Source organism: Taudactylus pleione, unplaced genomic scaffold, assembly GCF_031769625.1.
Source record: "Taudactylus pleione unplaced genomic scaffold, aTauple2 ptg000162l, whole genome shotgun sequence".
Taxonomy (NCBI): domain Eukaryota; kingdom Metazoa; phylum Chordata; class Amphibia; order Anura; family Myobatrachidae; genus Taudactylus; species Taudactylus pleione.
The window spans coordinates 8,311,357-8,336,211 of NW_028284564.1; the positions used below are offsets into that span (position 1 = coordinate 8,311,357).

The following is a 24,855-nucleotide window of genomic DNA, read 5'->3' on the forward strand; positions in this document are numbered from 1 at the left end:
CTTGCGCCGGGGCCCGCTGTGGAGCAGGGGCCCATAGCCGCCTGCATCCAACAGCACTACTGCACTCGCTGCCAGTGTCCCCCGGGCCCCACAGTATTTAAGTGTAGTGCGGACCACAGTGAGAGCGGTCGCACTACACAGTAACAAACACACTGTGTGTTTGTTATAGCAGCAAATGAGAGTCAGACAGATTCTCATTGGCTGCTGCGTCCACGGAGAGAGCCAGGCTGGAGTTTATTCATTAGCTCCTCATTCCGGCTCCCGCAATGGGTGATGGAAGAGACGTCATGACGTCTCTACCATCGTGCAGAGCAGGAAGAGAGGAGCTGAGGGCGGCGGGCGCAGGAGCGGGGATTCAGGTGTGTTTTTGTTTTTTTATGTGTGTGTGTATATTTGTTGGGGGGGGGCACTACTGGGGGCACTGTATAAGGGGACCACTACTGGGGGCACTGCATAGGGGGACCACTACTGGGGGCACTGTATAAGGGGCACTACTGGGAGCACTGCATAGGGGGGACCACTACTGGGGCACTGAATAGGGGGACCACTACTGGGGGCACTGTATATGGGGCACTACTGAGGGCACTGTATAAGGGGCACTACTGATGGCACTGCATAGGGGGACCACTACTGGGAACACTGCGTAGGGGGCCCAAAGCATATTCTTGCACCTGGGCCCACCACTCTCTAGTGCCGCCACTGGAACTACTTGTAAAACACAATACATGAGCAACCCCTGTAGAGTATGTATAAGTGTGTTTTCATCTTACTAACCGCTTTGGGGCTTGTTTACGTTTGGATGTAAATCAGTTTCATGAGACGCCTCCCAGATGTAGCAGTACACGCCCACTTTACCGACGCTCTCATAGGTGGTGCTTTCACAATCTCCCAGAAATGCTTTTTCAAATGTAGGCAAGTATGGAATACATTCACAAGTGCAATTTGATTTACAGGCACCCACAAAGCAGTATACTGTCCACATAATAACATGAAGGGGACACCAAGCCACCGCTTCTCAGTGGTGTGTTTTGCTTTGAATAGTATTACTGTTTTGAATTTCCTTCTTATGCTGGCCATACACGCTGCAATTATCGGGACGATCCGCCCGATATCGGCAGATCGCCGCGATAATTGTAGCGTGGGGGGGGGCGACCGAGGGTTAAATATTGCTCGGTCGGGCATGCTGGATTGTCCAGCATGCCCGTCCAATGCGATATTTACCCGGTAACTGTCGGCAGCATCGGGCAGTGTATGCCCAGTGCGGCCGACAGACAGACATTTCCTGTGTTCCTTCCTACGGAAGGAACAGGGAAATGTCTCCTCCCCTGGGGGCGGAGCGCAGATGTCGGGCTATACACTGTGAGATTTCTCTCACAGTGTATGCCGCGGACATCTGCGGCTGGCAACCGGCCAGATAAAATGTGTGTCGGTCTGACAGACATTTTATCTTGCCGTGTATGCCCAGCATTAAACATGCCAAGTAGTGTCAATTGACCCCTTGATGTGCACTTCCAAGGATGCCACAATGTGCAACATTCGTACACAGACATGTATACACCATCCAGTGCACTGCACCTGAGTTTAGATCCTTTACTGCCATGTCACCAAAGATTAACCCTTTAGTTGCTGCTGTGGTCACTTGGAGCATAGATACATATTTCTGTTAGAGAAAAATACAGTGTGTTTTGGGCATGAACATATTTAAAACATTTAGGGTAATATTTACTAACCAATGGCTTTTGCAAGACGCTGACTCTGACTGATTTTAACATCCAAATGTACTATTAACTGCAAGACAATCCTGATTTCACATTTAATATTATTGTCATTTCAAATTTTGGGGTCAAAACCAACTTCCAAAAGCTGCCACTTAGTAAATCTTAGTAAATCTAGCCCTTGTGTGTCTAGTAATAAAATATGTGACAGAACCACCAATAAGACAAAAGCAGTCATCTATGGTAAGGCAATTCTTCAATATTCTATTTTTCTTTAGTGCTATAGCCAGACAGAAAATTGGGAACTGAAGACAGAGAACTTTCCTGACCTTCAAAGAACACGTTAACATACATCAAAATAATTGTTTTTTGCCAGTAAAAAAGACAACATCCTTCTGCAGGTTTATTTCTCAGTAATGTCATATACTGTACAAGTGATGTGAAGACTTCAGAGTTATCGGGCATGCCTATTAAAATAAATCACAACTTGTAATAAGGGACAACATTTATGCAGCTGTACATTAAATACCCATAATCCAAAGCATTCTTTCCTGCCTATACTTTAAAGACAAATCTGTTCATTTACTAAATATATTCTCACCTCCATTAATGGCAATAGCTATATAATACCAAAACTGAAATATTTTTCATTTATGCTGACTGAGGCATTTGTTAATTTTCTATTTCATCTGCTGTACATGAATCAAACCCTTATCCAACAGACGGGGTATAGGAAACCTATTGCTTTTGCAATTCTGGAAGTACATGCACCGATCAGCCATAACATTAAAACGACTGACAGGTGCAGTGCATAACATTGATTATCTCATTACAATGGCACCTATCAGGGGGTGGGATATATTAGGCAGCAAAGTTAACACTCAGTTCTTGAAGTTGATGTGTTGGATGCAGGAAAAATGGGTAAGTGTCAGGATCTGAGCAACTTTAACTAGGGCCAAATTGTGACGGCTAGACGACTGGGTCAGAGTATTTGTTCCCGGTATGCAGTGTATATGGAGGCCCCACCTCGCAACTTACAGGACTGCTGCTAACATCTTGGTGCCAGATACCACAGGGCACCTTCACAGGCCTTGCAGAGACCCTGCCTCGACGGCTCAGAGCTGTTTTTGCGGTACAACGGGGCCCTCCACAATATTAGGTGGTTTTAATTTTATGGCTGATCAAGGTATGAATCCAGTACCCAGTACACACTCCTGCCAACTTCCACTACACAAACAATGTTATACATTGCATTGTTGTTTTTGGGTACTTGAATTGTATTCACCCATAATTATCTTGCAAATTATAAAAACTGTTGAAGACTTGTTACTGATCATGACCCTGCATTCCCATGATCAACCAGATCTTGGGAATGTTATATAGGTGAGTGTAGGACCATAACACGCAGTGCACCATGTGCCACCACCCAAAGCATAAGGTGCTGGCTTAGAGGAGTGATTCACAATGAGTACTGACAATAACACAGCGTCTCTGAATAACTCACTGCTCAGATCATTATAGGGAAATACAGGAGGCACCATCCAAAAATGAACCGTCATATTTGGTCACCCCTACTTCCACACACATCTGTGCTACTGGTTGCTGGCCACTAACTCTGGAACAATATGTTTGCTCTATGTGATATGTATCATAGATCTGTTTCTCCCCTCCCTCCTTCCCCTCTCTGCCCCCTTCCATTATGTTAAATAATGATCTGGATTTTATTAGAGTACATGATTGCAGTGAGAGAAAACCGAAGCCACAACAAAGAGTAGTTTTGGGCAGCCCACAATATAGAGTATATGATTGTCTGTTTTCATCCCTTTGTATGCTTACCTTCTGCAGGTAGATTATGGCTGTAAATGATGAGAATTCTCAACAATCTGGCTGGAGTGCTAAGATTTGCAAAGTAAAGCTGGCCACACACTACACCAACTTTCATCCAACTTGTTGATTGGTTGGAATGAAAATCTGGTAAGGTATGGGAGTAAATGATGATCAGCAATTTGCTCCTAAATGCCAGAAAACAGATGAAAATGGTCGTCAGACAAGTTTGTTAAATGTTTGATCTAAACAATTTGTTCAAATAACAGTTTTTGTCCATTTTCGGCGTTTGGGAGCAAATTGCTGATTGTCATTTACTTTCATACCTTACCAGATTTTCATTCCAACCAATCAACTAGTTGGATGGTTGGATGTACGTTGGTCTAGTGTGTGGGCAGCTTTAGGCCTTGCTGCTATCTTAGGGAATGTCTCATTGGCCAAGTGTGTGTGTGTCCCTCTCAGGTGAAGGGCAGTCTGTCGTATGACATGTCTACAAGTACGCCGGGTCTTAGTATCATGGGTCATGTCCGTCCCCTAACTCCTCCTCCACCTGGCCTCCCCCACCCCATCCCTCTATTTTTTCATTTCTTATCTATCCTTAAACCAGAAGTGCATCTAACAGTTAGTGTTATAATAGTACTTATAAATGCATTTCTAATTGCTTGGTGTATATGGTCCTACTTTGACGTTGATGTAATTTTTTAAACTCTTCAATATAAGGATTAAAAAAAATAAAAGAATATGTGGTTGTGTAAATATGCAGAAGTAATGCACACTACACACCTTTTATGCTGTCTCCCTAAACAGGATTGCGGCTTAGCAGTGGCTGTTACTAAGTTGCATTTGAAACTGCCCTTGTGCAGAAGTTAAACAATAAGATTAGTTACTAAATGTTCCTAACAAATGTGTTTTGCTGTTAGCCCTTCTTTTGCCATTGCATCTAAAGGTGCTTACACACTTGGCGATGTGCTCACGATCCGACGATGTGTCTGATTTCCCCTTGAACTCTCCCCAGCAGCTCACCGGCAGTCGTGGGCACGATTTGGTGTTGAAAACTGTCCAATGTGACAAACGATCTATCGTGCCTCCTAACTATTCCTGTGCATCGCGACTGAGATTGTCAGATCTGCCCTACAGCACGGCACATCTGAAGATGCGATGTACGACCAGCGGGTACGCGCATCAGTATCGTGATCGTGAGTGGAAACTCACGATTTGGGTATATTTTACACGATTTGTCGTCGCGATTCGTCGGAATCGGGCAAATCGTGTAAAAAATCGGCAAGTGTGTAGGCACCTTAACAATTTTGCAGTACATGATAAAAAAAAATCTTCCCCAAAAAGCAAACCCTTATCTCAAATATTTAGAGCTCTTATTAGCTAAACCTTTAAAATATAAAACAACTTGGATTTTAGATTTACATTAAGATCCACAGAGGGAATATAGCTATGGGAAAGGAAGTTGAGACGGTGTGGATAGAAGACTTCTGTATGTGACTTCCTGTAAAATAGCATCAATTTAATAAAGACAGTACATGTAGTCAGCAATCCTTCCTGCACACTGCCCTGGTTCCAAAAGATTTCCACCTAAAGGCTTCTCACCTTAAGGTGTCCTTTTTGTTTGGGTTTAACTGCACAGCACTCAACTCTTGTCTTGTATGCTGTATATGACATCCTCCAAATATATATACTATATCTGCAATACAACATGTTCTGTTTTATGTGTGCCCTGTTGTTCAGTGAATACATTCTACCTACATGCACAGAGTATTATTATTATTATTACTAAATTTTATTTATAGGGCACCACAAGTGGTCTGTAGTGCCGTACATACAGTACAGGGTACACAGAACATTACATTACAATACAGTAACCAAAATAGAAAGAGAGCACAAGTAACAATTAGCAACACAATTCTCCATACACAATACAGCTGGGAAGGTGAAGGCTGTCATAGAAGTGCTAGAGAAGAGGGCTGTGAGACAGTGAGGAGGAGGACCCTGCTCCTAGGGGCTTACAATCTAGGGGAGAGGGGAGACAGACAGATGACATGAGGCATGGGTGTGTAGATGGGGACCTGAGCGCAGGAAGTAGGCAAGGTAGAGATGGCTGAGGCAGGAGGGTGCCTACACACTAGACGACTCGCAAACCATACGATGTCGTCTACGATTTCCCTTGATCTCCCCGGCACTCCCGGACATACGATATCGTGCTTAAACCGTGCAATCTGACCAATGACCTTAATCCTGTTAACAAGATTTCCAGATTTTACTGCATGTAGGTCTGAGCATACGACAAACGACCCGTGGGACCGTGCATCGACATCGCTATCGTTCGCGGACATTACACGATTTGATGTTTCCATGCGTTCGAATCGGCCAAATCGTGCAAAAAATAGTCTAGTGTGTAGGCACCATAATGCACTGGTACAATGCAGCTGTTTTACCCAGTGGCTATGTTGTATAAATTATTCACCACAGAGTTTGACAGGTTCTGCAACCATATACATTGATGCCACAGTTGTTACGAACGAATAATACAAGTTAACAAAGTGATCTATATAATCTGGTTGCTTTCACTTTAATTAATCAATTAAATTGCTATTAATTTAATTATAGGACTTTTGAGTTGAAAATTATTAAAAATGGACACTATTGATTTAATGTCTGTTGGGTTAAGCAGGGATAGTGCCTAGAGTGTTTAGTCACTGCTCGGTTTCCCAGTAGGAAAACAGCACAGGCTATTTCCCAAACAGGACTCCAACAGTCCAGGATGTTGCTAAGTAGTAATTGAGCTTAAGACACCAGCTGCATCCCCTGTAGTCAAAAGTGTAACATGTTAGAGCAAGCAGCACAGTCTGCCAACTGATTCTGTGGGAGAGTCCAAATGTTGCTGGACTGTGCCAGGCTTAAGCTGGGAAGACACTAGACGATTTTTTAAATGATTTGTTGATTCCCACAGCCAGGATCACCGATTGTCCGTAGAGTATCCGATGCTACGTTGGACAACGCAGCTTGGATACGTAATTCAGCAGGAGGCATGATGCATCCTGCTGCATTACCATAATTGCAAGGTTTGCAATTGCAAAGCTGCCTGCGTGCATACATCATATCTATAGCCTGCGTGCATACATCATATCTATAGCCTGCGTGCAGCTTTGCAATTGCGGTCCATGCTGAATCAGGCCCTATATAATTAGTCCAGGATTTCGAGGGAAATCAGGACGACCATTGTGTTGTTTGCACATCGTCTAATGTGTACACAGCTTAAGACTTTGCTCTGCTTGATGGTGCTCTATTCGGAAAGTGAAAAATAGGAAATGAGTGCTTAATTGTAATATATATCTATATATATGTGGCACCTGTAAAATAATTGGTTTAGATTGATGTTTACAGCTCCTTTATGGAGATAAAAATGGGTGGGTTCTGTATAGCAATCACTGTGCCTGATGATGGAAATGGGACTAACTCTCCACATCTTACCCTTACTGGTAGATCAGGTTCCTCTGTTCTCTCTCCAGAGAGTCGGTCCGGGCTACGCTCAGGGGGCTGTTGGCTTGAGCCGGGTTCTAGTTCTTGGCTCCACGTGGACCACCGGCGTCTGGCTGTGAGCGGCCGATGCACGCCTTGGCCGCACGTCCGCTCACTCTGCCTACCCACCGCGGACCCGCTGACGTCATCAACATCGGCCGCTCACAGCCAGACACCGGCGGTCCACATGGAGCCAAGAGCTCCACCCACAGCTATAGCAAGCGGCCAGGTTGATGGTCATCGTGACCATCAGGTCGCGACAAGACCCTTGTGGTAGGGTCTCGTGGCTGCAATCCCCAGAGAGCTTTCGGCTCTATCAGCCGATAGCCGATAGCTCTCCCACTGACATCACTTGTGATGTCAGTGGGGCCGCCCCCAGACGGTAGGCGTTCTCATGGGAACGCCTCCGTCTTGGCAGCCACCCCCCCCGGCCCGCCCACCAAAGGGGGCGAGCTGTCACTCAACATCAACAGCTCGCCCCCTTTGGTGCGAGACCCGGAGAGACGGAGTGCCCGTTGCTAGCCGGGTCTCGCGCATGCGCACGCCGGAGTCGGCTCCATCGTGCGCATGCGCTGTGGGCCACCATCGACCTGGTTGCGAGCGCTCAGTGCTTGCGACCGGGTCTGAATCAGGCCCTCTGTCCATGTCACTCTTAGAGTGTCACAGTGCTGTACGGACATACAGCACATAGCTTCCATCCTAGCCTTTTTATTATTGCCTACCGCCATCACTGCATTAATCCTGGGTTTACCACTGTTACTAATAAACCATCATATGAGTTAAGGACGTCTGTGTAGACTAACATCCATTTCACATTCCACTGACACCTACAGCAACCATAAAGGTTCTACAAATAGAAACAGGGACATTATACCTTATTTATATAGGCTATCACCCAGGTTACCCCATTCATTTATATGTGTTACACAAAGTATGCCTCTGGTGACCACGGGGGACATAGTAGGAGTAATAAACATGCACTCTGGGGTACTGAATGGAGTATATGCATAACTAATATGTGCAAGATATGGCTATGCTCTGTGCTGCATTGTCTCTTTACTGTTTATAGAGGGAAGTGACCATTAGTGTACACAAACCTATAAAGATTTAAGGATTTAAGACATATGACAACATTAGGCATTATTTTTAATTGTTTTTTTTTGTTTCAGCGTGTGTAGTAATTAGTAGCGAAATCCTGTCCTCCACCCAACCAGTGCTGCTTTTAAAACATTGATGTGTAAAGTACAGTATAAACTAAAGCTGTGCTGTCCAACTGGCAGTCCTCCAAGGGAAGGGAATATCTGAGAACCTGACCAGCTTCTGCTTGGTGACATACAATTTCACTAGGATCAGTCAGGCCAGTGTGTACCCCTAGCATATCTTTATCATTCTGAAATATACTGAATTAAAGGGCCCCCTATAAATTTATTTATATACATACATATTATCCAGAGTTCAAACTAACCATTAAGCTAAGTTTTATACAATAAAAGGTATCTAGAGCACAAATATCTTCCCTATTGTATTTGGGAAAATATGTCTGGGAACATTGGTGTCACTCTGTTTCTATTCCAACCATCTATGTGGAGTTTGTATGTTCTCCCAGTGTTTGCATAATTTTCCAGTGGGCGCTCCACTTTCGTTACTGTGGACATATCTATAATGGGTGCAGGGTGTGCGGTGCACACGGGTGCCACACCGCACATTATACTTACCCTTCCGGAGTCCTACACTGCAGAAATCACCATGGGAGGATGCCATTTTCCCAAAGATTTGTTCATGCACAGTAGAGAAATAACCAGGAACATGGCACGGGTGATTTCCATCCTGTGCACCATCACTCCTCAAGACGGGCCTGAGGCCATCAGCCCTTCTGGCATTTGTCAGAAGTGCCATCGGCCCTTCTGGCATTTGTCAGAAGTGCCAGATTGCCAGTCCGGCCGTGGAGTTAGAAAAATAAGTTAATAATAATTGATTGGAATATATTCTCCCATTTGGCTATTTTAAATATTTTCCAAAGACTAAAATAGCATGTTTTTTCTACATTCTAAGAAAATCAGATATTCAAAGTGACAGAGTACTCTACAATACTGTATACACGTACAATAAAAGGCAACTTGACTGAATCATTCAGCCAGCAAAAGACTCCCAGTGTCTGCTCTGTTTGAGGCAGAAATAGAACAGTTTGCAAACTGTGCGCTTTTATCACTTTCCACTAATACAAAAAGATGTCCCATGCTGTCTCGTGATCGTACCTTACATAGAAGGATACATTCAGTTCTTACAGGCCGCGTTTGGCAGTAACACTGGTACACTGCACGCTGTGGGCTCTAAAGCTCTTAAAATGTCACTTTTGAGCCAAAGAGTAATTATACATTTCAGCAAAGATTTAATTCTCTAACCCCGTGTGGGTTAGATGTGAACCTGCTACATGAAGAACCATTTAATTTACTACTGTGGTCCAACCTCATTACTGAGCCCAGGCCCCCAGAGTACTGCTATATGACTGGGGGACTGTGGGAAAATCACAGTCTCCCTTTAATTCACACAACACTATTGTCTATTCCACTGGGAAGTTACCAGAGACACAAGGCACACGGATGACCACATAACCAATATTTCAAGTAGAGATGTGTGCAAACTCCCCCCAGAACCCCCCCCCCCCGTGTTTTGGTTTTGGTTCAAATTCATCATTGTGTTCTGGTTTTGGCAAAACCACCCTCAAGTGTTTGGTTCAGATTCAGTTTTGGTTCAGTTTTGGATTCCTTAAAAATCTTTTTTTTAAAAAGCAAGAATCATGTGATTTGGATGGTGTCGCCGACTATCAGTACCTTTACATACTGCTATCCCAAGACTTTTGGCACTTCAGTGTAAAGCTTTATGTGATTACGGCTAATTGAGAAGTATTTGTTAAAAATAGGGCTCTGGAATATGTCTGTATCTAACTACACAATGCTAAAAATAACAACGATAACTGTAATAACAACTACAACAATAAAAAAAATCCTAGTAACAGCCAAGAAAACATAGTGCTAAAATAAGATGTGTTTGACGCACGCTCGCTCCTTTTTTAAGACAACTTGCTATTTAATATTTTAACATCTTAACCTCAGATATGATTAGTCTCTGCCAGTGCCTGAATTGTAACTGTAGAAACAAGAGCAAATCAACAGAAGGCTCGTCTGGCAGAGATTCAATTCAGGCTTTGGTCTTGGTAGTGGAGTAGAAGAAATTGTTATTTAGATATGACAGGAAAGCTTTCACCAAATGGACAAACACATTAAAAATAAAACAATATAATTGTCAGGTACATGTTACAAGTGTCTGAAAAGCCACATTAAGTACTTTTCTGTTTTCATCTATAAAAAATGTATCAGTTGTATTTGGGTTTAACAAGAGTCGCCCTAGTTCAACAGAAGCTGCAGCTATTTTTGTGGGCTGAACAATTCTTATAGCAGTTTTGCTTGTCTGTGTATAAGCAATTTATTTTAACCAATCAGATAATCTGAATGTTCACAGTTTAGCCAATCCGATCACCTGAATCGAAGCAAGCAAGTAGACACAAAGGGCCAAATTCAAAGTAGCACGCAGAAGCGCATGTAGCAGCATTTATTGTGCGTCCGCCTGCGACTTTATGCAAATACCGATACAAACCCCAATCCCGTGTGAACATCCGTGCAGCCGAATGTGCAAGACCGAGACGCCCATTTTACTTATACTTATACGCCACCTTCAAAACTTACACCAGCCCTATGACTGATTACTCCACCTGACTATGGCCCCCTGTGCCTGGTGCTGTGCGTCTGTGAACACAGCTGCTTGCATTGATATGCCGCGAGACTCCCATATTCCCGCGACACTCCCATAATACGCCCACAGAACGGACCATTTTTGTGTGCACTCCTAGCCATTTCCCAGTCACCACCCAGAAATAGCATCTCTGATACCGTCCATCTCGATTGCAACAGTATCTTTGTGCATACGCTCAGTATAATGCAAGCGCCGTACAAGTCTTTTGAAATGTTTGCGCATGCGCAGTTGCAATAAATCGCTTAACTAGATGAACATCAGCACTGCATGCGGCTCTGAGTAATACCCGGACTGAGAGTTAATGGAAGTTGCAGGTTCTAGAACAGACAAGTGATTGGGATTGAAAGTGATTTTGAATAGAACCTACAGAAAAATGTATATATATATTTACATGTGCATGCAAATTAGAAGTAATAAGATGGAGGTATGCCATGCATATTGTACCAGTACAAAGAAAAAACATCCAAAACCATATATTTACGGGAAAAGCTTACATTCAATACAGCAGTTCCAGAAGCAGCCAGAGGTTACTTATCTACTTTGCAACCTGCTGCTTGGCCTGCTCACCCTCCTAGTATTATGTGTAAATCACCCAGCACCACAAATGTGTTGAACATACTGTAGTGCCCCCAAGTTCGCATTATGCCAGAAAGAAGCCACAGGTCACATTATTCCATTGTTCCCCTCTCACTGGTGTTGAAGCTATGTGGGGGGGCCCTGTTGTTAATCCCGCACTGCATCCTATCCTTAAACCCAGCCTTAAAAGATCTGCTCCATTGTGTCTAGAAGATGAGTTGCATGTATGACATCTTGAGATGCACCTGCACTGTGTCTGTCCTGAAATTAGATGATTTGCTGCATTGAAAAAGGCTGGGGCACATCGTAACAGTATCCAAGCATGTGGAGGATTCTTCTGGGCAACAGGAAACCCCCACATAAGTACGCACTTGACACTATGGGGAGTATTCAAGTAGGTGCGAAAAGTCAGTTTTGGCAGAAATGTTTAGCCAATGACGTAATTTCACCAGTATTCAATTCCACAGACTTTTCGCCGGTGCGGAAAGTCAATGCATTGGAATAGGCGAAAAAGACCACCCTGCACCCTTGGGACAGGCCCCCAAAGGTAAACTGTGTCAAAAAAAAAAAAAAAGAACACCCCAAAAAATACTTTCATTTTGGGGGCGAAAAAAAAAACAAAGTTGGGGGTATCTAGAGTGATCCCCAACGTCAGAGCATCTTTTGGGGGGTGTCAGGCTGTATTCCCCAAATCTGACAGGACTTTCGCTGGTTTAGAATTCGCCGGGTTCCGTTTTCACTGATTTGGAATTGAATACGGGGATAAGCGAGGACGAGCGCGATAATTTTCTGCATGGAAAACCAGCGATGTCGGCGAAAAGTCCAGCATGCTAAAAGTATGAGACTTTTCGCATCTAATTGAATATGCCCCTATATCTTATCCTAGGACAAACAAAATAATCCACTCTGCTTGATGGTATAAATAAATGATAGAAATAATGACCTATATACAGTACAATATATTGGTAAAAGTTGAGGGGGCACATAATAACCAATCATTGAAAGGTTGAATAAGTGACCAAACCCTTTTTCCTATTCAAATACTAATAAGATGTGGACATCTTTCAACTTTTTCAGATAAGACATTGCTTTAAGCATTGTCCCCCAAAAACTGAAAGGGAACATTTTAATTTTAAATGATTTGCAGTTGCAATGAATGACTGCTCACCTCACTTGCATTTACAGTGGAGCAACATCGTTCATTTTCCTGTGCACCCCTTTATGTGTGCAAGGTAAAATGAGCATATTACGGACATGATGTGTCGCTGTTACAGGATTTTGGACGCAATTCAGACGGCATATTGTCCACATCACTCAGAATTGAATCAGCCCCAAATAATGAAAAATGGCATAAAGTTATACAATTACGGGATCTAAAATTCTGCAATACACAATGACAAAAATGGTTTAACACAATTAAAAACCAAGTTAACCTATACTCTCTCCCAAATTGTTACAAAGAGCAGAGTAGTCACATGGGGCATCATCAGCAGAGGTGGGTACTTGTGACCAGGAGATTTCAACATAACCCAGCCACACATTTTTGCCTTGTACATGTTTCTGCGTCATTTCTATAATGTATTTAATTTCAATTCATATAATCCATAAAAAAAACACTGTATACAGCTTTTCATTTTACAAGAAATAAATATACTGCCTAATAGTAACTGAAATTGAGGAGCAAGAATAATAACTTTAAGATTTATTAAGATTCTTTTCATCTACCTGATAAAGCCTCTTCCTTCTTCAAGCACATCAAGTCATCTGGCTCAACTGTTGCAAAGTCTTTCAATTTAATAACCCCACATTGCTCTATTTCTGTCCAGTAACTGGGAATACACAAAGCTCCATGCCTCATTTACTGTGTAAACAGCAACAGCATTTAGATTTAGGGTCAACCTTAAAATGAGGCATGCTTGGACATATAAAGAAACGATCATGGCACTATGGAGAAATGTGACTTTTGACTATAAAGAAAAGAGATATTGTCACCTACACTGTATTATTGCCTGTTACTTCTTAATAAACATAAATTTATTTATGTTGGGAAAATAATAATTTCAGGACCATTTACTATAAACAGAGGGCCTGATCCAGCCAGGATCGCTATTGCGATTACACATGCAATCGGCCGATTGATACATTCTGTGCATGTGTATGCATCGCAGTGCGAGTGCGCAAACCAGCCACTGCGATCGGGACTGCGATCGCAGTGACTACACAGACTCATTGCAGAGTGATTGACAGGAAGTGCCGTTTGTGAGAGGTGACGAGGATGGTCAGAGAAACGTAGGCGTGCTGGGGCCTTTGAACGCCGTTGCAGGGGCATAAATTAGCCACTGCAATGCCTTACGCAGCCTGAGGTCTGATAGCGTGCGTGGAAGTTAGTAATTTCTGAGTAAGGTCAGAGCTTGTGCAAGTGTACGTGAGGCTGCGATGATACTCTATTGTACCAATGGTCTTGCAGTCTTGCTAAACATTACGGATGTGTGTAAGGTAAAGTGGGCGTCCTCATGTAGTGCTGCGGCAGCATAGCGATCGCAATGGATTAGCATACTATTGCAATGAGAATGCGTGTGTAATCGCTATTGCAATCGCAGTTGCGATTTGTAGTGAATCAGGCCCAGAGATAGCGGTTATCATTTATAATTGGTTTAGCCAATGTTTGTGAGCATTGTGGTCATTTTTTCCTCTGTTGTGGTGTCACAGCATTTGAGAGATTGATGTCTCATAGCTCACAACTTGAGCAATTTGATGTGTATTGCAATAGAACATTTAAAGAAGATTATAAGTTAGTCTCATCTTTAAACAGGTTAGTTAATTGAGATACAGGGCTAGAGACAGCATGAGCTGGAAGGTCATACTTAAGCTAGGTACACACCTGTAAAATTACACTTTTGATGCAATGTTTTGATTGACTTCACTCCCGTTCGGATGTCCCGACCACAGTGCCGATACGCACGTACACACTTAAGCAATCATACTTGCGACCTTCGTTCCCGGGCTGCCGAAATGTGGAAAGAAAATTATTGTACCAGCGTACACACTCTCCCGACTCGCAGCAGATGTACCTAAAATTAGCATAATGGGAAGGGAAGGGGCGTGATTACGGAACCAAAACAAGCCTCATGGATTGCCTTGCCATTTTCTGAACTAGTGCTGAGGTGTGAATACGTTCACTTGTTTCATTTCCCATCATGAGTTCGAGTTTGAGAAAAAGAAAGGCTTATGCTCGTATGCTTACTGCTATGGCAACAATAATGCAAGCTATCAGGAGGAACAAGAGGAGCAAAAATCTGAGTTGCTGGACCAAGGATTGGCTACAAAGGTGAGATGCCTTCTCCCACATACCTTGGAGTTTATGTGCTGGGGAAAGGTTTATGGTAAAGGGTGTATGGTTGTATGGTCCAAAGAAAGTGCTGAACAAGCAATAAAAGTGTGAATGTTTACATGAAGAGGAGCTCGAGACTCAGCACGCCTACAGAGACAGTCCTGCTTTGGTGTACAACCGTAAGAACGGTTGCAAGAAAACACTGCACTTTTGGTCCGACTTGGCCCGGTCAAATTGGATGAAAATTAAACTGTACATAAGATGTGATCCTTCGATTCCATTGGTTTTCTTCTGACAAAATATGACTGAGGGTGCGTGTACATTCTTCCGATATCAAACAAACGGCTCGAACTTGAAAGAATGGCCAGACGATTGTATAGGTGAGTACCCAGCTTAAGACAGTACAAAAAAGCACAAGACTGTGCAAAATGAAACAAAAACAAAACATATTAACTGTGTTGCAGCCTCAATGATACACAGGTGGATAATCATTTTAGCATTTTCATATAATTACTAGTGTAAAGTGTGTTTAAGGAAACCATCTGATGATGCAGCAATTCTGTTCCACAAAGATTGTTTCTCTGGAACTAATGAGTCATGATATAATTTTTTTTCAATTATCTCTGGTTAATTTAGGTAAAGTACACATATCCACTGTTTTGTTTGACTTTATCTAATGATTATTTTTTTAGCTTATTATTAAAAATTACTGTCAACAGGTCTTAAAAGGTGTACCTAGGAACATGTTCAGATTTTGACTTGTCAACATTTGAAAATGTTTCTTTTCCAGGTTGTTCTTCTTTAATATTGATGCCAGGGTAATAAACGCTTGGATGTAGGGCAATGATATACGTTTTTCCGTTCATTGTCATAACAAGGCATGCGCTATATATACAGAGTTGTAGTTCTTCTTTTTGTAACTAGTAGCGCTCATTGCTACAATTATTAAATGTAGAAATGGGAATAATTTTCAGCATCCTGCGAGCAGTGATACATGACGGGCCAAATGTAATAGGGTGAGAGTTTAGAAAATGTCAGTTTAGCAGTAACCTCTCACATTGGTGGAGTTTTATCTTCAAAACGGGAAAACATCTGGATGACATTTTAAATCGGGAAAGTTTGTTTTGTCTGAAAAACATGCGAGTTTGCTCTGTTGCTTTGTTCTCGGACATTGGCCGAGTTTAAAAAGTGTGAGAAAACTTTCACATTTTATAAACTCTCACCCTATTTGGCCCTTAACGTCAAGTATCGGACACTTTTGAATTTTTTTTTTGTTCGATCAGTAATTAAATACTTTAAGCCAATTTGAGACACCGGAGATGTTGGGAATTATCTGGCTGTATGCCGATATTCAGTAAATGGTCAAAGTTTTATAACTGCACATGCATCTAAGACGCAAAAAAGTTGTACAGTGCATGCATCCCATGTTGTTAGCGTAAAGTCGCAGCACCAACTGAGATGCATGGTTTCAGTAATGTATTGGGCAGTGACTGGGGGAGGTGGCTCTTTAAACATACCAAGATGGTTCATATCATGGTCGTGCTATGGGAGTGTCGCAGGCATGTCACTGATGTAGTTGTATACAAGGAGACTATCGTTCACATTGGAGACCATACTCTGATGGAGAACCTGCACCAAGCATGGGGCAAGTGTAATTTTCAATAATGTGACCGTTGGTTGCATCCTGTGGCAGATTTTACCTAGGGGCTGCAGGGTCATAACCCGGAATCGGTATGACATACCGCCAGTCTTGAGCTCGGCGGATGTAATACCGACGCCGGAAGGCAGAAAGCTGAAAATCCACACTAAGGTAACTTCTAACCCTAACCCTCTCCTCTGCCCCCCTAACCTTAACCTTCCATTAGGGGTGCCTAACCCTAACTTCCCCCCTAGTGCCTAACCCTAACTCTCCCTCCAGGGGCGCCTAAACCTAACCCCCCCCTCCCCGCACCCTAAACCTAACTCTCCCGGGGAGGTACCTAACCCTAACCCCCCCCTTCCCCTATATAACCCTAACCCTCCAAGGGGGGTGCCTGACCCTATTTCCCCCCAGAAGTCCCTAAACCTAACCCCCCTCCCGCAGCTAAGAGGTCCCGACGCGACGCCCGGCTTACTTTCGTTCGGTATGCCGGGCGTCAGGATTTCTGCGTCTGGAAAATGATAGGCGTCGGTATTTCAACGCCTATCATTAGTCCCATGCCGGTATTTCACAGTCGGGAAGCCAGCGGTCAGCATTTCGACCGGCAGGTTCCTGACTACATACCTCGTAACCCACCCCACCCCCAGTGAAATCCGACACCGCAGTGACAGGCTATCCCATTGGAAGCTATCTTTGCTAATCACAGCCAGACAGGCAGTCCCAGGGTGAGGTGCTTTCTGCCCCTGGGACTGCCAGTCCATGCTGCAATTAGCAGAGAGAGTGCTTTCGATGGGAAGCCACGCCCCTGCTATAACAGCAGCCCTATCTGGCTTCTAGGAGCTGCAGAAAATCCGCACATGTGTACAAGCCCCACATTTCAGACTGTCAGAGCAGACCACCTGGGAATGACAGGTAGAAGATGCCACTGATTGCTTAGTCCTTGCACTTTCAAATGCATGGCTATACGTCAGGGAATGGCTCGTAGCTGTATTAGCATAAAGTCGCAGGTGCATTTGTAGCAAAAGATGCACAGACAGATGCCGCTGCATCCAACTCAGAATCAGCCTCATATAGTCCAATGATTGTGTATGGAACCATCTTACCCAACACAAAAATAGGAACATATAACTATTCAAATAAATGGATTTTTGTATCATTAACATACCTCCCAACATGACCCTCTCCAGGAGGGACACAATGCTCTGGTCCTGGACTTCCCTGGTAAGAGGCGGGGCTGCAGCGCAGGTCAAAAGTCAAATAGGGGAGTCACACCAACTGTCATTTCACACACTGCCAAACATCACTGGCTGGGACTCACTGGCAGTTGGTGTGACTCCCCTATTTAAATTTTTGACTGTGCTGCAGCCCCGCCCCTGGAGCCGCCACCAATCAAAAATTACCAGGGAAGTCCAGGACCAGAGCATTGTGTCCCTTCTGGAGAGGTTATGTTGGGAGTTATGTATCAAACATGTGAATTAGCTAATTGCCTTAGTGAATGTAGGGGGAAGTCATAACCATTCCCTTTATTTTCATAACTAGCAGGCGAAATAGGGAAACCCCAATCATACAAAAATGCTACAGAAATTGTGTTTCAATGCAAATTTTAGATAATGAATTGCTCAATGTGACCAGTGCTACCACGTACTAGGGGAGGGGATCTGAGTCGAGGCGTTCAGGGCTATTGCCCCCAGTAACACACACCTTCTCCAGATTAGAACTTTGGTAGTAGCCTACAGTTCCTCTCCTCCTCGGTGCCTCATATCTTCCGTGGGCCCGAGCTCTCAATGAGTAAGGTAGCGGAGCCAACTGAGAGTTTGGCCTGATGAGGAGATGAGGTACCAGGGAGGAGAGGGAGGCTGTCTGAAGTGTTAATCTGGTGAATGTATGAGTGTTACGGGGGGACAATAGCCCTTGTGTTGGAGCCTGTTGGAAGCAGTCAGTGAGTGTCTGGTGGCTGAATAACACCAAGTAGGGACAGTCAATAACAGCTGGTAACTGAAGATGATAAAGGGAAACTTAAGATTAATCAGTAAAACCCTGAACAAGATAGGGAGGCAGAGTATGCCCATACTGTCACAATTATACATCCACTTGTTAATATTTACAGACTGACAGTAGTTAAACGTAAAGTTAAAATAAAAATGGGTAATGTGCATTTAAGCATTTGGTTAAAGATAAAGATATTCTGCCTTAGAATGTATACATATCCTGTTGATTTTTGTGAACATGTAACTCTTCAAAAGCTTTAAAAGTTTACTACTTCAGAAGTAACATCTACTCAAAGATCCAAAACGTCCAACATGCTCAATGAGAAAATCAAAATAGATTAATTCTTGAGAAGCATTGTAGTTATGCAACATAGTATTTAAACCACTTGCAAAAATTAAATCAGATACATTTATCAAAGTCCTTTGACCAGAAAAGCAACCAGGCTAATGTATGATTAATTCTTCTCTAAATTGGATACAATCTTTCTCAGATTGCAAAGTCAGTTCTCCTTTTCAGTGATGGCACCACATCTGCTTTCTACCAATTCTGTGCTACCGAATTTAAGGAAATTGAGTTCTTGAGTGCTAAATATGTTCAGTCTATTTTTGGGTTAAGCCTTTAGAGGATCCTTGGATGTATGCCATCTGCACCAGGTGGTTTCAGGCCTGCTATCTTTACCTAATCACTTTTCAAGTTTCTTCCGTGTTTGCCAAGAGCTGGATACATTATTGGAAAGAAATTTGCAGGTCTGATGTGCTGTGAACTATATTCAGGTCTGTATTTGCCATAGAGGCATACTAGGCAAATGCTAAGGAGTAGTCTTTGGGAAAATGCATGCTGTTGATAGTAATGTTTTTCTCTTTGGATTTTCTTTTTTTTGGCCACTTGGTTTTTACCAAACCCATCAAAATTTAATACAAGAATAATGGAAGACGGGATGTTGAATACAGAGGTAAAGGCTCATTATTTCCTTTATTACAAATATAGGATGTTTTCACTCCCAGAAGCAGATTTATCAATGTTTGAAAAAAGCTTTTTTTTATGAAAACAAGAGTGATAGGACTTTTTAGTTTTCTCTTTTGCCATATACAGTATGTAAGGGAATAGCCATGCTAGCATTAAACAGGTTTTGCATGAAATTTATCAAGTAACAATAGCTATTCTGAGAACTGTGGCTCCAGAACGAGATAACCCTTATCGCTTTGGAAATTTTTTGCCATGGCAGCATAGAATCCCTCAAAATATTGTTAAATCATGGCAATAAGCTATTTTTCTTCATTGCTGTGATAAGCAGCAATAAAAAATTTACCCTTAGAGCATTTTCATAAATAAGCCAATAGTACTAAATACAATGCTGTCCATAGGTTCAAGGCAATGGTTCTGTATTCTCTACCCTATGTTTTTGTTGGATGAGGATGTCATATCCATTGCCTGCATTGCCTCATATCCATATAGCAGTCAGGCTCAGTAGGAGGCCTCATCTCTGACATGCACATGTGCGCTCTGTTAGCGCATCTTTCCTCCTCAGCGTTCCAGGAGACTTCCAGCCTTAAGACCCTTACAGAGTACCACAAGTATCCTACACCACCACTATTACTAAAGGGCATAGCGAAACACGACCACAAGGGAATACACCATCCTGCCACCTGGCCCACCGCAACCCCCAGAAATACCCTTACGCTACAGCACTGTTATTGTAGCTGTTCATCCCTATATCTGTGTGCCACCTTGTTCTACCCGGTTAAATAAACTTGAGACCTGGTTAATCTGTACCACGTGTGGACTAAGGGCCTGATTCAGAGTTGGGAATAGAGAGAGATATCCCTCTCAACTGATCATGTTGGTGAAACCATGCTGCACTGCAGTTGGGGTAGATTTAAAATGTGCCGAGATTTAGATTTGGGAGGGAGGTGTCCAAACTGGCATCTAAATTGTAGTGTAATAATAAAGCTGTGCAGTATTTATGGGCTATATGTAAAAGCAGCCAGTATTTACCCTATATGCAAAAAAAAAAAAATTATGTATTTACACCCCTTGCATTGCAACATGGTTTGTCCAGGTACACAGTCAAGTGCTATCTCTATCTCTATTCCTAACTCTGAATCAGGCCCTAACTGCCACCAACACCTCTGCTGCGCAACTCACTTAACATCCTGTACCCGCAGGGCCCAGTGTACTCCCTGGTCGCTCCGCCCAGTAAGTCGCATGCCCAGGTGCACTCCGCTATACTCTAATAATGTTATTGTGGGTATATATTAGGCTAGGCTTTTTGTGATTTCTTTTTATTTCTATAATCCAATATTTATAGTTTACGTTCCTCTGTTTAGCTCCATTAAAATAAATGTATCTGTTTAAATTTAGTTTTTTATTTCCCTTTACTGATTTGGATCAAATAATATTAATTTCCATTAACTTTTTAAGCTTATTTTCTTTTATTACATTTATTGTGATTTGTTGTGAAAGGTGTCTAAGGGCAGACCCTTTTTATTCTTATGAAAATACTATTATAGGCTGTGTGTTGTGGAGTTGCCCTTAGCAGATTAAAATTAGTCTTTCTAAGATTAGGAATCCTTATTGAGCCCATGCCTATGCTGTTTTGGAAACTGATTACAAACAAAACTTAGCTGTTGTCATTGTTTCCCAAGAGATTATACACTAAATATTATTTATATTGTTAAGTGTTGTACATGGCACATTTCTATGGGTCATTAAAGGAGAAGACGCAGAAATTGCTAAAAATTATGATCCTCACATTTTACATGGATAACCACAACGTCACATCAAAAAATTCTATATTGACACAAGCAGCAGCATTTTTTATACTTGTACGCAGAACAGTTGCGAGATTGCAAAGATTTCAAAAACTTTTAGAATAAATGGGTTATTGAGTGATTTACAGCATCCATCCCTATACTCCTTAGTACATGCAGCCTCACATGTTTTCACCAGCTCAGGATTGGTAAAGATAAGAGCTTATCTAAATTTTAAAGGGACACAATTTTCAGCTTGCAGTTAAACTTTGGTGAAGCAGCACATTTCCAAAAGCATTTCCCAATGTCATATTTGCCAACTGTCCCTGATTGTCAGTGAGACTCCCTGAAATAGCAACAATCTCCCTGACTCCCTGAAGAGTCTAACAATCTCCCTGATTGCACCTTACTCCCATTATGAAGCTGTTATATAAAAGAAAAAACTAAAGCAGCCCATACACGGTGCGATTTTTTGCACGATGTGTACGATTGCGATCGATTGTAACGATCACTCGTGCACATCGTTTGTTGTTTATGTCCGTTTATGATGCCGATGTGTGTCCCGCCGTTGTAGAGCTGGATCGTAGATCTTACGGAAAAACCGTAAGAATGCGATCTATCATGTACAATGTGATACATATGCATATGGGGATCGTATGATCGTAACGATCAATTGTACACTATTTTGACCACATCGTATGTAGAATTTCAAGGGAAGAATCTCAAGGGAAATCGTACAACACATCGTGACATTTCTTAATCGCACCGTGTATGGCCGGCATCAGATATGTACATTCAAATGGGATCATTAGTATAATTTCCCTGCATTTGTTATAAGGCACAATGATCCCTATGGTTACATGCATTTTCTGAAAAGCATCAGTGTGATTTTATCTACAAGTAGATCTTACTAACTGCTTTGGGGCTCATTTACATTAGGATGTAAATCAACTTTATGGCACACCTCTCAGATGTAGCAGTACACGTCCGCTTTACCAAGCGCATAGGTAGTGCTTTCACAATCTCTGAAATGCTTTTCAAAAGTAGGCAAGTATGCCCAATGTAAACATAACATTTTAAGCCATGACAATACTATATTTCAATTGATGTGGGCAGAGCTGCCAGTAGAATATGCGGGGCCCAGTACAAATGAAACTGGCAGAGCCCCCACCCCCTTACCCAAACTCCTTTTACTCCCTCTATTTTCCAACCAGCCCCCTCCCCGGGCTCTCTTTCATTTTTGAAATGTCGATATGTAATGGTGCTGCAGTGCATTGAGAACAAATACAGCTGAGGCCACCCCCTTCTGATCATGTGATCCTGAGCAACCTATGGAATTGTGCCACATCATTCAAGAGGACCATCGGAAGTGTAGATTTCATGAACGCCAAGTATTCTGAAATACAGACGTTAGGCACGATGATATTTTCTCTGTGCTGTTCTCCCATCACAGAATCCAATGCATTTACAGCATTGTTGCACAATGAGGGGGGAACTCGGGATGCCAGGACATAAATACAGCAGTTGAAGACCTAGGGACCACTGTATAGATACTAGGTCTCACTGAGTGCGTGAGGACCATATACTTAACCGACTTTTCAAAACTCCTTACCGGGAGCAGCCCGGAGAGGAGATGCTGCTGACAGCTTCGAGGGGTTGGGGCGGCCTGTAGACATCATTAGGCTCCACCCCTTCACTGGAAAAGGCCGCTATTCGCAGGTCCACGAGGAGGTGGGGCTAAATTACGCTATTCGAGGTGTTTTAGTCCCATCCCCTTCTATGGACCTACAAATTCCCCGTAAAATCTCCCCATCCTGCCCACTTCACTAGTAGGGGGCGGGATGCGGGAGATCTGCCTACTCTCCCGGGAGTGCATGGAGCTACCTGAAATATCGAGACCCTCCCGTAACTTCCGGGAGAGTAGGCAAGTATGGTGAGGACTCTCCCAGTCCCACTCTCGAGCCACAATGAAACTCAGTATACGTCAGCGAGGCACAATACAGAATGGATCTAAAGTAATAGCTTTACCTTTTTGTAGTAATATTGAAGTAGCTCAACTGGACTCTTGGTATATAAAGAAACACGCAGTGAACCAATAATTTTGTTTTCCTATGTACAATATTAAGTAGAATATTACGTTGTTTGGAAATCTGCTTGGAGATTTACTGACTGTGCGGAGTTTGAGATGACATGTTCAGGAATGGCTAGTGTAATGTTGCACAAATACCAATCAGCAGAAGCTTGGTTGTCAAGCATATCTCAATTCCCAGAAGAATTAATGGGAAACAGAATTCTTTCAAAATATCCCAGAACATGTCTTGAAGGCAGCACATTTACACAATATCTTGTGTTATTTAAGAACAGATCAGCTCTGTTGTTGCAGTTCCCATTTTATCTAAAACAAGAGGGAACCGCTAAATTGATATTTTTGAACCTTTTTGAAAGTAACCAAATTTGAAGTTATTGTATGTGTGCTAAATACAACACAAAAAAAGAGGCAAAAATCTTTACAAGTAGTATTTTTCTGTAAATTTGACCAAATCCCATGGAATAACACGAAATAACGTAAGATGTCACGGAAAAGGACTAATTCGGAAAGATTCAATAGATATAGGGCCTCATGTACTAAAGAGTTTTATCAACAAAACGAGTGATAAATTTCACTGTGCATGATAAATGGTGCTCCAGCCAATCAGCTCCCAACTGTCAACTTTTCAGAAAAATGACATTTGGGAGCTGATTGGCTGGAGCACCATTTATCATACACAGTGAAATTTATCACTCATTTTGGTGATAAAACTCCTCCATAATACTGTAAAAAATGATATTCTGGTGTGAGAAATGGTTGACATGCCCATGGTTATCTGCTTAGTCACTGGTAATATAAAATGGCGAGTTTGTGTATTTTTTTGGGTTGCTTATGCCCCTTTCACACCTCCAAAATAACCCGAGTTATTGTAGTGTTGAGGCGTCTCGACCCGGGTCGAGGTGCATTCTAAAAGCACCACTTTGGAATAACCCGGGTTGAGCAACCTGGCATTTCAAACCGGGTTATAAGCAGTGTTAAACACGAGTCGGGCTCAGGTTTATGTGCACTTAAAAGTGTCTGACCCGGGTTATTCAACCTGGGACTCAGGGAAAAGTGCTGATTGGCTGCTTTTTGTATGCAATGATGATGTCAGCAGCCTGAGCTCTGCCAGCACACTACACAGGAAAGAGTGAGCTCTCAGATTTTCAGCACCATGGCAAATTGGAGTCCTGGGGCAGGATGCAGTAAATGAAAAACCCAGGTCGAAAGTGCTGTGAAAATAGACCAACCCGGGTCGAAAGTGCAGTGTGAAAGGGTTTAACCCGGTTCGGTCCCGGGTTCAATATCCCTGGTTGGACCCAGATTTGAGATGTGAAAGGGGCATAAGTAAAATGATTTCAGCGGCAAAGACTAATCGACACAAAAAAAAAATCTACCTTAAAATGCGTTGTTGACATTTTAGAACACAGTGTTAGCTGATATTAAACCATTCAACCAATTTTAGTGCATTTTATAGGCATTAGCGGCTGCAAAGTACATTAATAGCTAATAGCTGTGAGCAAGCCTTAAATTGTGTTGGCTGTTCTTTTCCATGTAGTCTGTCAGTGGATGGACAGGTGAAAGTGTTCAGATCTGCTCTACTGTTTATACTGAATAGCGAT

At 42.6% G+C, this 24,855-nt stretch overlaps 1 protein-coding gene across 2 annotated transcripts in view; it reads right to left on the reverse strand.

Annotated features, from left to right (window-relative positions):
- The window catches only part of MARCHF3 (membrane associated ring-CH-type finger 3), a 243,031-nt gene that overhangs the window by 164,285 nt on the left and 53,891 nt on the right, over positions 1–24,855 (reverse strand). The gene's annotated exons all lie outside the window — the stretch shown is intronic.